The sequence below is a fragment of the Oncorhynchus keta genome, chromosome 1, assembly GCF_023373465.1.
Source record: "Oncorhynchus keta strain PuntledgeMale-10-30-2019 chromosome 1, Oket_V2, whole genome shotgun sequence".
In the NCBI taxonomy this organism is placed as follows: Eukaryota; Metazoa; Chordata; class Actinopteri; order Salmoniformes; family Salmonidae; genus Oncorhynchus; species Oncorhynchus keta.
This window is the reverse complement of record NC_068421.1, coordinates 95,600,036-95,614,973: the sequence shown is the minus strand read 5'-3', so window position 1 is coordinate 95,614,973 and position 14,938 is coordinate 95,600,036.

Genomic DNA, 14,938 nt, shown 5'->3' with positions numbered 1-14,938 from the left:
CCCCACCAACAGCCCCCAACCCCTAGCCTGGTCCCCCACCAACAGCCCACAACCCCTAGCCTGGTCCCCCACCAACAGCCCCCAACCCTAGCCTGGTCCCCCACCAACAGCCCCCAACCCCTAGCCTGGTCCCCCACCAACAGCCCCAACCCCTAGCCTGGTCCCCACCAACAGCCCCCAACCCCTAGCCCCCCCCACCAACAGCCCCCAACCCCTAGCCTGGTCCCCACCAACAGCCCCCAACCCCTAGCCTGGTCCCCCCACCAACAGCCCCCAACCCCTAGCCTGGTCCCCACCAACAGCCCCCAACCCCTAGCCTGGTCCCCACCAACAGCCCCCAACCCCTAGCCTGGTCCCCCCACCAACAGCCCCCAACCCCTAGCCTGGTCCCCCCACCAACAGCCCCAACCCCTAGCCTGGTCCCCCCACCAACAGCCCCCAACCCCTAGCCTGGTCCCCCACCAACAGCCCCCAACCCCTAGCCTGGTCCCCTCACCAACAGCCCCCAACCCCTAGCCTGGTCCCCCTCACCAACAGCCCCCAACCCCTAGCCTGGTCCCCCCACCCAGGCCACCCCTAGCCTGGTCCCCCCCACCAACAGCCCCCAACCCCTAGCCTGGTCCCCCACCAACAGCCCCCAACCCCTAGCCTGGTCCCCCACCAACAGCCCACAACCCCTAGCCTGGTCCCCCACCAACAGGCCCCAACCCCTAGCCTGGTCCCCCACCAACAGCCCCCAACCCCTAGCCCCCCCACCAACAGCCCCCAACCCCTAGCCTGGTCCCCCACCAACAGCCCCCAACCCCTAGCCTGGTCCCCCCACCAACAGGCCCCAACCCCTAGCCTGGTCCCCCCCACCAACAGCCCCCAACCCCTAGCCTGGTCCCCCACCAACAGCCCCCAACCCCTAGCCTGGTCCCTCACCAACAGCCCCCAACCCCTAGCCTGGTCCCCCCACCAACAGCCCCCAACCCCTAGCCTGGTCCCCCCACCAACAGCCCCCAACCCCTAGCCTGGTCCCCTCACCAACAGCCCCCAACCCCTAGCCTGGTCCCCCCACCAACAGCCCCCAACCCCTAGCCTGGTCCCCCCACCAACAGCCCCCAACCCCTAGCCTGGTCCCCCACCAACAGCCCCAACCCCTAGCCTGGTCCCCCACCAACAGTCCCCAACCCCTAGCCTGGTCCCCCACCAACAGGCCCCAACCCTAGCCTGGTCCCCCACCAACAGCCTCCAACCCCTAGCCTGGTCCCCCCACCAACAGCCCCCAACCCCTAGCCTGGTCCCCCCACCAACAGGCCCCAACCCCTAGCCTGGTCCCCCACCAACAGCCCCCAACCCCTAGCCTGGTCCCCCACCAACAGCCCCCAACCCCTAGCCTGGTCCCCCACCAACAGCCCCCAACCCCTAGCCTGGTCCCCCACCAACAGCCTGGTCCCCCACCAAGCCCCCAACCCCCTAGCCTGGTCCCCCCACCAACAGCCCCCAACCCCTAGCCTGGTCCCCACCAACAGCCCCAACCCTAGCCTGGTCCCCCACCAACAGCCCCCAACCCCTAGCCTGGTCCCCCACCAACAGCCCCCAACCCCTAGCCTGGTCCCCCACCAACAGCCCCCAACCCCTAGCCTGGTCCCCCACCAACAGCCCCCAACCCCTAGCCTGGTCCCCCACCAACAGCCCCAACCCCTAGCCTGGTCCCCCCACCAACAGCCTCCATCCCCTAGCCTGGTCCCCCCACCAACAGCCTCCAACCCCTAGCCTGGTCCCCCCACCACAGCCCCCAACCCCTAGCCTGGTCCCCCCACCAACAGCCCCCAACCCCTAGCCTGGTCCCCCACCAACAGCCTCCAACCCTAGCCTGGTCCCCCACCAACAACCCCTAGCCTGGTCCCCCACCAACAGCCTCCAACCCCTAGCCTGGTCCCCCCACCAACAGCCTCCAACCCCTAGCCTGGTCCCCCACCAACAGCCTCCAACCCCTAGCCTGGTCCCCCCACCAGGCCACCCTAGCCTGGTCCCCAACCCCTACTCAACCTAGCCTGGTCCCCCCACCGAAAGGCCAACCAGCCTGGTCCCCCGAAAGGCAGCCTGGTCCCCCCACCAACAGCCCCAACCCCTAGCCTGGTCCCCCTCACCAACAGCCTCCAACCCCTAGCCTGGTCCCCCACCAACAGTCCCCAACCCCTAGCCTGGTCCCTCACCGAAAGGCCACAACGCTAGCCTGGTCCCCCACCGAAAGGCCACAACGCTAGCCTGGTCCCCCACCGAAAGGCCACAACCCCTAGCCTGGTCCCCCACCAACAGCCCCCAACCCCTAGCCTGGTCCCCCACCGAAGGCCACAACGCTAGCCTGGTCCCCCACCAACAGGCCACAACGCTAGCCTGGTCCCTCACCAACAGGCCCCAACCCCTAGCCTGGTCCCCCACCAACAGGCCACAACGCTAGCCTGGTCCCTCACCAACAGCCCCCAACCCCTAGCCTGGTCCCCCCACCAACAGCCCCCAACCCCTAGCCTGGTCCCCCCACCGAAAGGCCACAACGCTAGCCTGGTCCCCCACCAACAGGCCACAACGCTAGCCTGGTCCCTCACCAACAGGCCCCAACCCTAGCCTGGTCCCCCCACCAACAGCCCCCAACCCCTAGCCTGGTCCCCCTCACCAACAGCCCCAACCCCTAGCCTGGTCCCCCACCAACAGCCCCCAACCCCTAGCCTGGTCCCCCACCAACTCAACCCTAGCCTGGTCCCTCACCAACAGCCCCCAACCCCTAGCCTGGTCCCCCCACCAACAGCCCCCAACCCCTAGCCTGGTCCCCCACCAACAGCCCCCAACCCCTAGCCTGGTCCCCCCACCAACAGCCCCCAACCCCTAGCCTGGTCCTCACCAACAGCCCCAACCCCTAGCCTGGTCCCCCACCAACAGCCCCCAACCCCTAGCCTGGTCCCCCACCAACAGCCCCCAACCCCTAGCCTGGTCCCCCCACCAACAGCCCCCAACCCCTAGCCTGGTCCCCCACCAACAGCCCCCAACCCCTAGCCTGGTCCCCTCACCAACAGCCCCCAACCCCTAGCCTGGTCCCCCCACCAACAGCCCCAACCCCTAGCCTGGTCCCCCCCACCGGAAGGCCACAACCCTAGCCTGGTCCCCCCACCGGAAGGCCACAACCCTAGCCTGGTCCCCCCCACCAACAGGCCCCAACCCCTAGCCTGGTCCCCCTCACCAACAGGCCACAACGCTAGCCTGGTCCCCCACCAACAGCCCCCAACCCCTAGCCTGGTCCCCCCACCAACAGCCCCCAACCCCTAGCCTGGTCCCCCCACCAACAGCCCCCAACCCTTAGCCTGGTCCCCCCACCAACAGGCCCCAACCCCTAGCCTGGTCCCCCCACCAACAGCCCCCAACCCCTAGCCTGGTCCCCACCAACAGCCCACAACCCCTAGCCTGGTCCCCCACCAACAGGCCCCAACCCTAGCCTGGTCCCTCACCAACAGGCCCCAACCCCTAGCCTGGTCCCTCACCAACAGCCCCCAACCCCTAGCCTGGTCCCCCACCAACAGCCCACAACCCCTAGCCTGGTCCCCCACCAACAGCCCCAACCCCAAGCCTGGTCCCCCCACCAACAGCCCCCAACCCTAGCCTGGTCCCCCCACCAACAGCCCCCAACCCCTAGCCTGGTCCCCCCACCAACAGCCCCCAACCCCTAGCCTGGTCCCCTCACCAACAGCCCCCAACCCTAGCCTGGTCCCCCTCACCAACAGCCCCCAACCCCTAGCCTGGTCCCCCCCACCGAAAGGCCCCAACCCCTAGCCTGGTCCCCCTCACCAACAGCCCCCAACCCCTAGCCTGGTCCCCCACCGAAAGGCCCCAACCTAGCCTGGTCCCCCACCAACAGGCCCCAACCCCTAGCCTGGTCCCCCACCGAAAGGCCACAACGCTAGCCTGGTCCCCCCACCAACAGCCCCCAACCCCTAGCCTGGTCCCCACCGAAAGGCCACAATGCTAGCCTGGTCCCTCACCAACAGCCCCAAAGTTTGGTCCCCCACCAACAGGCCCCAACCCCTAGCCTGGTCCCTCACCAACAGGCCCCAACCCCTAGCCTGGTCCACTCACCAACAGCCCCCAACCCCTAGCCTGGTCCCCTCACCAACAGGCCCCAACCCCTAGCCTGGTCCCCTCACCAACAGGCCCCAACCCCTAGCCTGGTCCCCTCACCAACAGGCCCCAACCCCTAGCCTGGTCCCCCTCACCAACAGGCCCCAACCCCTAGCCTGGTCCCCTCACCAACAGGCCCCAACCCCTAGCCTGGTCCCCTCACCAACAGGCCCCAACCCCTAGCCTGGTCCCCCTCACCAACAGGCCCCAACCCCTAGCCTGGTCCCCCTCACCAACAGGCCCCAACCCCTAGCCTGGTCCCTCACCAACAGCCCCCAACCCCTAGCCTAGTCCCCCCCACCGAAGGCCACAACCCCTAGCCTGGTCCCCCACCAACAGTCCCCAACCCCTAGCCTGGTCCCCCACCGAAAAGCCACAACTAGCCTGGTCCCCACCGAAGGCCACAACGCTAGCCTGGTCCCCCACCGAAGGCCACAACGCTAGCCTGGTCCCCCTCACCAACAGCCCCCAACCCCTAGCCTGGTCCCCCACCGAAAGGCCACAACGCTAGCCTGGTCCCCCCACCCGAAAGGCCACAACGCTAGCCTGGTCCCCCACCGAAAGGCCACAACGCTAGCCTGGTCCCCCCACCGAAAGGCCTGGCGCTAGCCTGGTCCCCTCACCGAAAGGCCACAACGCTAGCCTGGTCCCCCAAGGCCACAACGCTAGCCTGGTCCCCCACCGAAAGGCCACAACGCTAGCCTGGTCCCCCACCGAAAGGCCACAACGCTAGCCTGGTCCCCTCACCGAAAGGCCACAACGCTAGCCTGGTCCCCCACCGAAAGGCCACAACGCTAGCCTGGTCCCCCACCGAAAGGCCACAACGCTAGCCTGGTCCCCCCACCGAAAGGCCACAACGCTAGCCTGGTCCCCCACCGAAGAGGCCCAACGCTAGCCTGGTCCCCCACCGAAAGGCCACAACGCTAGCCTGGTCCCCCCACCGAAAGGCCACAACGCTAGCCTGGTCCCCCACCGAAAGGCCACAACGCTAGCCTGGTCCCCCACCGAAAGGCCACAACGCTAGCCTGGTCCCCCCACCGAAAGGCCACAACGCTAGCCTGGTCCCCCACCGAAAGGCCACAACGCTAGCCTGGTCCCCCACCAACAGGCCACAACGCTAGCCTGGTCCCCACCAACAGGCCACAACGCTAGCCTGGTCCCCCACCGAAAGGCCACAACGCTAGCCTGGTCCCCCACCAACAGGCCACAACGCTAGCCTGGTCCCCCCACCGAAAGGCCACAACGCTAGCCTGGTCCCCCCACCGAAAGGCCACAACGCTAGCCTGGTCCCCCCACCGAAAGGCCACAACGCTAGCCTGGTCCCCCACCCAAAGGCCACAACGCTAGCCTGGTCCCCCCACCAACAGGCCACAACGCTAGCCTGGTCCCCCTCACCAACAGGCCACAACGCTAGCCTGGTCCCCCACCGAAAGGCCACAACGCTAGCCTGGTCCCCCCACCAACAGGCCCCAACCCCTAGCCTGGTCCCCTCACCGAAAGGCCACAACGCTAGCCTGGTCCCCCACCGAAAGGCCACAACCCCTAGCCTGGTCCCCTCACCAACAGCCCCCAACCCCTAGCCTGGTCCCCCACCGAAAGGCCACAACGCTAGCCTGGTCCCCCTCACCAACAGCCCCCAACCCCTAGCCTGGTCCCCCACCGAAAGGCCACAACGCTAGCCTGGTCCCCCTCACCAACAGCCCCCAACCCCTAGCCTGGTCCCCCCACCGAAAGGCCACAACGCTAGCCTGGTCCCCTCACCAACAGCCCCCAACCCCTAGCCTGGTCCCCCCACCGAAAGGACACAACGCTAGCCTGGTCCCCCTCACCAACAGCCCCCAACCCCTAGCCTGGTCCCCCTCACCAACAGCCCCCAACCCCTAGCCTGGTCCCCTCACCAACAGGCCCCAACCCCTAGCCTGGTCCCCCCCACCAACAGGCCCCAACCCCTAGCCTGGTCCCTCACCAACAGGCCCCAACCCCTAGCCTGGTCCCCTCACCAACAGCCCCCAACCCCTAGCCTGGTCCCCCCACCAACAGCCCCCAACCCCTAGCCTGGTCCCCTCACCAACAGCCCCCAACCCCTAGCCTGATCCCCCACCAACAGCCCCCAACCCCTAGCCTGGTCCCCCCACCAACAGCCCCCAACCCCTAGCCTGGTCCCCTCACCAACAGCCCCCAACCCCTAGCCTGGTCCCCTCACCAACAGCCCCCAACCCCTAGCCTGGTCCCCTCACCAACAGCCCCCAACCCCTAGCCTGGTCCCCTCACCAACAGCCCCCAACCCCTAGCCTGGTCCCCTCACCAACAGCCCCCAACCCCTAGCCTGGTCCCCCCACCAACAGCCCCCAACCCCTAGCCTGGTCCCCCACCAACAGCCCCCAACCCCTAGCCTGGTCCCCTCACCAACAGCCCCCAACCCCTAGCCTGGTCCCCTCACCAACAGGCCCCAACCCCTAGCCTGGTCCCCCTCACCAACAGCCCCCAACCCCTAGCCTGGTCCCCCACCAACAGCCCCCAACCCCTAGCCTGGTCCCCCCCCCCGAAAGTTTCTAAAACTGTTTGAATAATGTCTGTGAGTATAACAGAACTTATGTAGCAGGCGAAACCCCGAGGACAAACCATTCAGATTTTTTTTCTTTTTTAGGTCACTTTTCAATTAATTTTGATTGGGAATCCTGATTTCTAAGGGACTTTCTTGCAGTTCCTACTGCTTCCACTGGATGTCACCAGTCTTTAGAAATTGGTTGAGGTTTTCCCTTTGTGTAATGAAGAAGTAGCCCTGTTCAAAACGAGGGTCACTTGTAGTGTACTGTTAGATAGAGGCGCGTGACCGGAAAGCTAGCTACAGTTTTTCAGATAATAGCATCGTTTGCTTTCGCCAAAAAGCCTTTTTGAAATCTGACATGTTGGCTGGATTCACAACACGTGTAGCTTTAATTTGATATCTTACATGTGTGATTTCATGAAAGTTTGATTTTTACAGTAAGTTATTTGAATTTGGCGCTCTGCATTTTCACTGGCTTTTGGCCAAGTGCCACATATCCCAGAGAGGTTTGAACCATTGAGAAAAACCACCTGACCAAGAGGGAGCAAATAAACCATGCAGCAAAGCAGACGAGTGACGAGACGTTACAGACAAATTTATGACAAACTCAGCTCATTATCAGACAATGAAAAATACTTTCCAACGTGAGGAAGGTGCAACGATGAGCATTAAAAGTCAAAGGACAAAAGTGGTAGCAGTTTAGGGTTAAAAGCATTCCCAGGGGTGGATAACCAGGTTATACTGTTGATGAAACAGTTTAGGGTTAAAAGCCCAGGGGTGGATAACCAGGTTATACTGTTGATGAAACAGTTTAGGGTTAAAAGCAGGGGCTGATCAGGGTCCTGGTCAAAGGGTTTGGTGAAGGTGAAGATGGGGTCAGGTGGACCATCCCAGGGGTGGATAACCAGGTAGGTTATACTGTTGATGAAATTGGGGAAGCCAGCGGAGATGTTTGACAACCCTCTGTACGGCTCTATGGGGAAGGGAGGAGGACCACAAGGATCTAAAGACCAACCAGACCCTCAAAGCTCCAAGGTCCACCTGACCCCATCTTCACCTTCACCAAACCCTTTGACCAGGACCCTGATCAGCCCCAGGTCCCCACCCCTCGTAACCGCTCTTACACCTGTTCTGAGACCAAGCCCCCGTCCTCCGTCACCACTGCCTCAGCCTCGGCCCCCCCCCCAGACCCTACACCAAGAACCCTGTGAAGCCCTCACGCTCCGAGGGGGGCATGCTACAAACCACCAATAGACCACATCTGCCCATGATGTCCCGCCCAGGCCAGGCGGACGTCACGCCCACTAAGCCTAAAGACTACAGAGACAGCTCGGAGCTGCCCAGCAAACTGCGTCCACCTACAAGGCCCCTCCAGCCCCTCCAGCTCCTCCCCAAAGAAGGTAAATGAAATTATCTATATCACACAAGTAGTCTCAGTTCACATATCATGCAAGCAAGTTGCTTATAGCTTCTGTTGTCATGGTTTTAAACTAAGAATACCGCAGATGAAGAGGTTCTGTACATTAAACGTTGTACATAGCGAAGATGGGCCGTTCACTGAAATGACTTTGTGTGCTTTTTTTTTGTCTGAAAACCCTCCTCGGCTTGTCCTATATGTTAAAATGAGATGTTGGATGGTGGCTAGTGCCAGTCCCTGCAATGCTCGTGTTCCTGCCTCTCCAAACAAGTTCCTGTAAGAACTCATCTTTGCATATGCATTAGGCTGTATTCATGGCAACGCTCTGGGGATTTGTGGAGTCCTCTGAAATAAGTATCATCGTTGTTTTTTTTGTTTTTTTTTCACAAATGCTGACAACTAGAAAAGCTCTTTTATATTATAGGAGTGATTTTTAAAGACTTGTACAACAATCTCAATTAAACTAAAGGGAATTGTTCTCACCTGCCTCTCCTATTCATGTTTCACATGCCCAGTGGCCAGGTATCCTTTATATATTATATATAATGCTACCATCTGCTGGTTTGTAGATGGTATTGCATGCATGTGATTTTTAAAAAAACTTTATTTAAATAGGCAAGTCAGTTAATTAAGAACAAATTCTTAATTACAATGATGGCCTACTCTGGCCCTGAAGACACTGGGCCAAATGTGCACCTCCCTATGGGACTCCCAATCACAACCGGATGTGATACAGCCTGGATTCAAACCAGGTACTATAGTGATGCCTGTTGCACTGAGTTGTAGGGCCTTAGACCACTGCACCACTCAGATGCCCCAAAATACATTTACAATTATGTGGCCAACATAATTGGATTGACAAAGTTAAACAAACTGCATAGAAGATATACAAAGTGTATTAGTCTATTTAATATACTCGGTCTATGAATTAAAATCGTAATGAAAAAATAAAATAAATAGAATAATGAATTTTAATTAAAGCTGCATTCTGTAACTTTTTGTGCGACCCGACCAAATTCACATAGAAATGTGAGTTATGGGCTCCCGAGTGGCTCAGTGGTCTAAGGCACTACAACACAGTGCCACTAGAGATTCTGGGTTTGAGTCCAGGCTCTGTCGCAGCTGGCTGTGACCGGGAGACCCATGGGGTGGCGCACAATTGGCCCAGCGTCGTCCGGGTTAGGGGAGGGTTTGGCCCAGCGTTGTCAGGGTTAGGGGAGGGTTTGGCCCAGCGTCATCCGGGTTAGGGGAGGGTTTGGCCCAGCGTCGTCCGGGTTAGGGGAGGGTTTGGCCCAGCGTCGTCCGGGTTAGGGGAGGGTTTGGCCCAGCGTCGTCCGGGTTAGGGGAGGGTTTGGCCCAGCGTCGTCAGGGTTAGGGGAGGGTTTGGCCCAGCGTCGTCCGGGTTAGGGGAGGGTTTGGCCCAGCGTCGTCCGGGTTAGGGGAGGGTTTGGCCCAGCGTCGTCAGGGTTAGGGGAGGGTTTGGCCCAGCGTCGTCCGGGTTAGGGGAGGGTTTGGCCCAGCGTCGTCCGGGTTAGGGGAGGGTTTGGCCCAGCGTCGTCAGGGTTAGGGGAGGGTTTGGCCCAGCGTCGTCCGGGTTAGGGGAGGGTTTGGCCCAGCGTCGTCCGGGTTAGGGGAGGGTTTGGCCCAGCGTCGTCAGGGTTAGGGGAGGGTTTGGCCCAGCGTCGTCAGGGTTAGGGGAGGGTTTGGCCCAGCGTCGTCAGGGTTAGGGGAGGGTTTGGCCCAGCGTCGTCAGGGTTAGGGGAGGGTTTGGCCCAGCGTCGTCCGGGTTAGGGGAGGGTTTGGCCCAGCGTCGTCCGGGTTAGGGGAGGGTTTGGCCGGCAGGAATATCCTTGTCGCTCTAGCGACTCCTGTGACGGGCCGAGCACAGTGCATTCTGACACGGTCGCCAGGTGTACGGTGTTTCCTCTGACACATTGGTGCGGCCGGCATCCGGGTTTAGTGTGCATTGTGTTTGGGTTGTGTTTCAGAGGACGCACAGCTCTCGACCTTCGCCTCTCCCGAGTCCATACGAGAGTTGCAGCGATGAGACAAGACTATAACTACCAATTGAATACTAGGAAAAAGGGGGGGAAAAGAAGAAATGTGAGTTATAGGATGAAATGTAACTGTCTTACACACACAGTACTACTGTACACAAACTAAAACATCGTACAAGACAAACACATTAAATACATTACCCTTCTCATCATACACTTCTCATAGAGCCATAGATCTGTCATTCCCATTGATAAGCACGTCTAAGAAACGGTAGATCTGTTCTATGTGTAATAGATCTGTCATTCCCATTGATAAGCACGTCTAAGAAACGGTAGATCTGTTCTATGTGTAATAGATCTGTCATTCCCATTGATAAGCACATCTAAGAAACGGTAGATCTGTTCTGTGTAATAGATCTGCCATTCCCATTGATAAGCCAGTCTAAGAAACAGTAGATCTGTTCTATGTGTGTTATTTCTCTGCTTCCCGTTCTTAATGTTTGACAATGGAAAAATATATTTTGCAGTTGTTTAGATGGTACAAGAAGAAGAGATCGCTGTATTGAATGGAAGCCATTTTGTTGACCCCATTTTGCGAGCTCCGACCCAGCTTGGCTATTTAGTGATTCTTTTGTTGTTTTGTTATTACTTTATTATACTTTATTTTCTCTACATGTCTTACATCTGTCTTTTAAACATCAGATCGGATTACAGAACCTTCAAAAATTATTCATACGGTTGATTTATTCCAAATTTGTTACAGTCTTAATTCAAAATGGATTAAATAAATACAGAATCTGACCCATCTACACACAATACCTCATAATAACAAAGTGAAAACATGTTTATTTAGATTTTTTTTTCGTGCACATTTATTGAAAATTAAATACAGAAATACTCAGATAGGAGATCCAAGGCACTCTTCATATAATTCATTAAAATGCCTTTATTAATATGGTTCAATAGAAACAACAGGTTTTTAAACAACGCGTTTCGGCTGCATGGCCTTCGTCAGGGAGTACACAAAAATAACACAATGTCCTCTTTTGAAAAGCTTTTCCAATTAGCCCTAATTAGAAGAGGGAGTGGTTTCAACACCCAGTAAGCAATACTATCCACATTAAAAAAGTGTAGCTATGTTATCATAAAAATACAACTCCACAATAGAAGTATGAGAACACTTAGAAAGGTAGTTCTAACCTTTAAATATGACTGGGAGAAGTGTCAAGAATCAGAAAGCTATATATTCCATAGTCCACTAGAACACAGCAAAGCATGAACAACAAGTCTAAACATAGCTGAGGGCAATTGAGCAAAATGTCCACTAGATGACGACAAATGGACCCATCACGACCCTACAGGAAGGGTGAGAAATCCAGATCTCCATTTAAACCAGGGTATTTAGTGGCCTGTAGTTTGTAAATCCATATCTTCATTTAAACCAGGGTACATAGTGGCCTGTAGTTTGTAAACCCATATCTTCATTTAAACCAGGGTATTTAGTGGCCTGTAGTTTGTAAATCCATATCTTCATTTAAACCAGGGTATTTAGTGGCCTGTAGTTTGTAAATCCATATCTTAATTTAAACCAGGGTATTTAGTGGCCTGTAGTTTGTAAATCCAGATCTTCAATTAAACCAGGGTATTTAGTGGCCTGTATTTTGTAAATCCATATCTTCTACCTTTCTAAGTGTCATATCTTCATTTAAACCAGGGTACTTAGTGGCCTGTAGTTTGTAAATCCATATCTTCATTTAAACCAGGGTATTTAGTGGCCTGTAGTTTGTAAATCCATATCTTAATTTAAACCAGGCTATTTAGTGGTCTGTAGTTTGTAAATCCAGATCTTCATTTAAACCAGGGTACATAGTGGCCTGTAGTTTGTAAATCCATATATTCATTTAAACCAGGGTATTTAGTGGCCTGTAGTTTGTAAATCCATATCTTCATTTAAACCAGGGTACTTAGTGGCCTGTAGTTTGTAAATCCATATCTTAATTTAAACCAGGGTATTTAGTGGCCTGTAGTTTGTAAATCCATATCTTCATTTAAACCAGGGTACTTAGTGGCCTGTAGTTTGTAAATCCATATCTTAATTTAAACCAGGGTATTTAGTGGCCTGTAGTTTGTAAATCCATATCTAAACCAGGGTATTTAGTGGCCTGTAGTTTGTAAATCCATATCTTCATTTAAACCAGTGTACTTAGTGGCCTGTAGTTTGTAAATCCATATCTTCATTTAAACCAGGGTATTTAGTGGCCTGTAGTTTGTAAATCCAGATCTTCATTTAAACCAGGGTATTTAGTGGCCTGTAGTTTGTAAATCCATATCTTCATTTAAACCAGGGTATTTAGTGGCCTGTAGTTTGTAAATCCATATCTTAATTTAAACCAGGCTATTTAGTGGCCTGTAGTTTGTAAATCCATATCTTAATTTAAACCAGGCTATTTAGTGGCCTGTAGTTTGTAAATCCAGATCTTCATTTAAACCAGGGTATTTAGTGGCCTGTAGTTTGTAAATCCAGATCTTCATTTAAACCAGGGTACATAGTGGCCTGTAGTTTGTAAATCCATATATTCATTTAAACCAGGGTATTTAGTGGCCTGTAGTTTGTAAATCCATATCTTCATTTAAACCAGGGTATTTAGTGGCCTGTAGTTTGTAAATCCATATCTCCATTTAAACCAGGGTATTTAGTGGCCTGTAGTTTGTAAATCCATATCTTCATTTAAACCAGGGTATTTAGTGGCCTGTAGTTTGTAAATCCAGATCTTCATTTAAACCAGGGTATTTAGTGGCCTGTAGTTTGTAAATCCATATGCCCATTTAAACCCTGGTATTTAGTGGCCTGTAGTTTGTAAATCCATATCTTCATTTAAACCAGGGTATTTAGTGGCCTGTAGTTTGTAAATCCATATCTTCATTTAAACCAGGGTACTTAGTGGCCTGTAGTTTGTAAATCCATATCTTCATTTAAACCAGGGTATTTAGTGGCCTGTAGTTTGTAAATCCCAAAACTTTCCCTTTGGTTTAACTGTTTAAGACGGTCTCCTTTTCTAATAGAGGCCGGAATATGATCAATACCCATAGTTTGTAGGGAGGCAGGGTTGCCATGGTGTAGGGACTTGTAGTGCCTTGCCATGGGGTAGTCTTCATTACCTACCCGTATGGTGTACTTGTGTTCCGCTAAGCGGTCTTGAAGGCGTCTCGTTGTATAACACCTTGCACTGTGGACATTCCAATCTATAGATGCCATGAGTGGTTTTACAGTTAATGAAATGCTTCACGTAATACTCCATTTTGGAAGCTGTGTCAACAAAATACTTCTTCTGTGCCATATTACTGCAATGGTTGCACTGGTGCACTGGTGTTGTGGGAATTTCCTGTATTCGTGGGAATTTCCTGTATTAACCAAATCATGAGAGCAAACCACACACAAGTCAGAGTCAGAGTTATCATAACGTCCATCTTTAATTATAGGAGCTCCATCACAACCCTGTGACTCTCAGATATATTATTATTATTATTATTATTATAAATTCAGTGTCTATCAATGAATTCTCTGAGAGTCCCCTACACATTGCAACTGAGATCCTTTATAGCAAAGACACATATAGCCAGACAGCATAGGCATAATTTATCGTTCAGCTTTGTCTCCTAAACTATGTCTTTTCTCAAACTCAGAACCTAAACAAATCCTCATATCAACAGGCATATATCAAATCCACCCTATCTTGACAAGATCACAGAGACACATTGACTGGCACACAGACATTGTGGAGCCAAGAGATACACGCTTGACCTCTCCCCTCTCTCCGGCCCAAGCAACTTAGTCCTGACAGAGAACAGATAACTGCAACCCCGCCACAGTATTATACAAACACATTCTGATGAGAAGTAACTTACAAACATATGATGAATATAAAACATCTTACCTATGTTACCAACCAATTCTGATTATTCCCCAACACTGGTTCCACTTAAAAGAGCCCTTGGGTTTGTGGTCAAGACAAGTTTTTTGAGAGTCACCCGGAAGATAACTGTGGACTAATTTGTTATTTAGGGTAGGACATCTCTTAAAGGGTAGGACATCTCTTAAAGGGTAGGACATCTCTTAAAGGGTGGGACATCTCTTAAAGGGTGGGACATCTCTTAAAGGGTGGGACATCTCTTAAAGGGTAGGACATCTCTTAAAGGGTAGGACATCTCTTAAAGGGTAGGACATCTCTTAAAGGGTAGGACATCTCTTAAAGGGTAGGACATCTCTTAAAGGGTAGGACATCTCTTAAACATCTCTGTTAAAGGGTAGGACATCTCTTAAAGGGTCGGACATCTCTTAAAGGGTGGGACATCTCTTAAAGGGTAGGACATCTCTTAAAGGGTAGGACATCTCTTAAAGGGTAGGACATCTCTTAAACATCTCTGTTAAAGGGTAGGACATCTCTTAAAGGGTAGGACATCTCTTAAAGGGTGGGACATCTCTTAAAGGGTAGGACATCTCTTAAAGGGTAGGACATCTCTTAAAGACATCTCTTAAAGGGTAGGACATCTCTTAAACATCTCTGTTAGGACATCTCTTAAAGGGTAGGACATCTCTTAAAGGGTCGGACATCTCTTAAAGGGTGGGACATCTCTTAAAGGGTAGGACATCTCTTAAACATCTCTGTTAAAGGGTGGGACATCTCTTAAAGGGTGGGACATCTCTTAAAGGGTGGGACATCTCTTAAAGGGTAGGACATCTCTTAAAGGGTAGGACATCTCTTAAAGGGTAGGACATCTCTTAAAGGGTAGGACATCTCTTAAAGGGTGGGACATCTCTTAAAG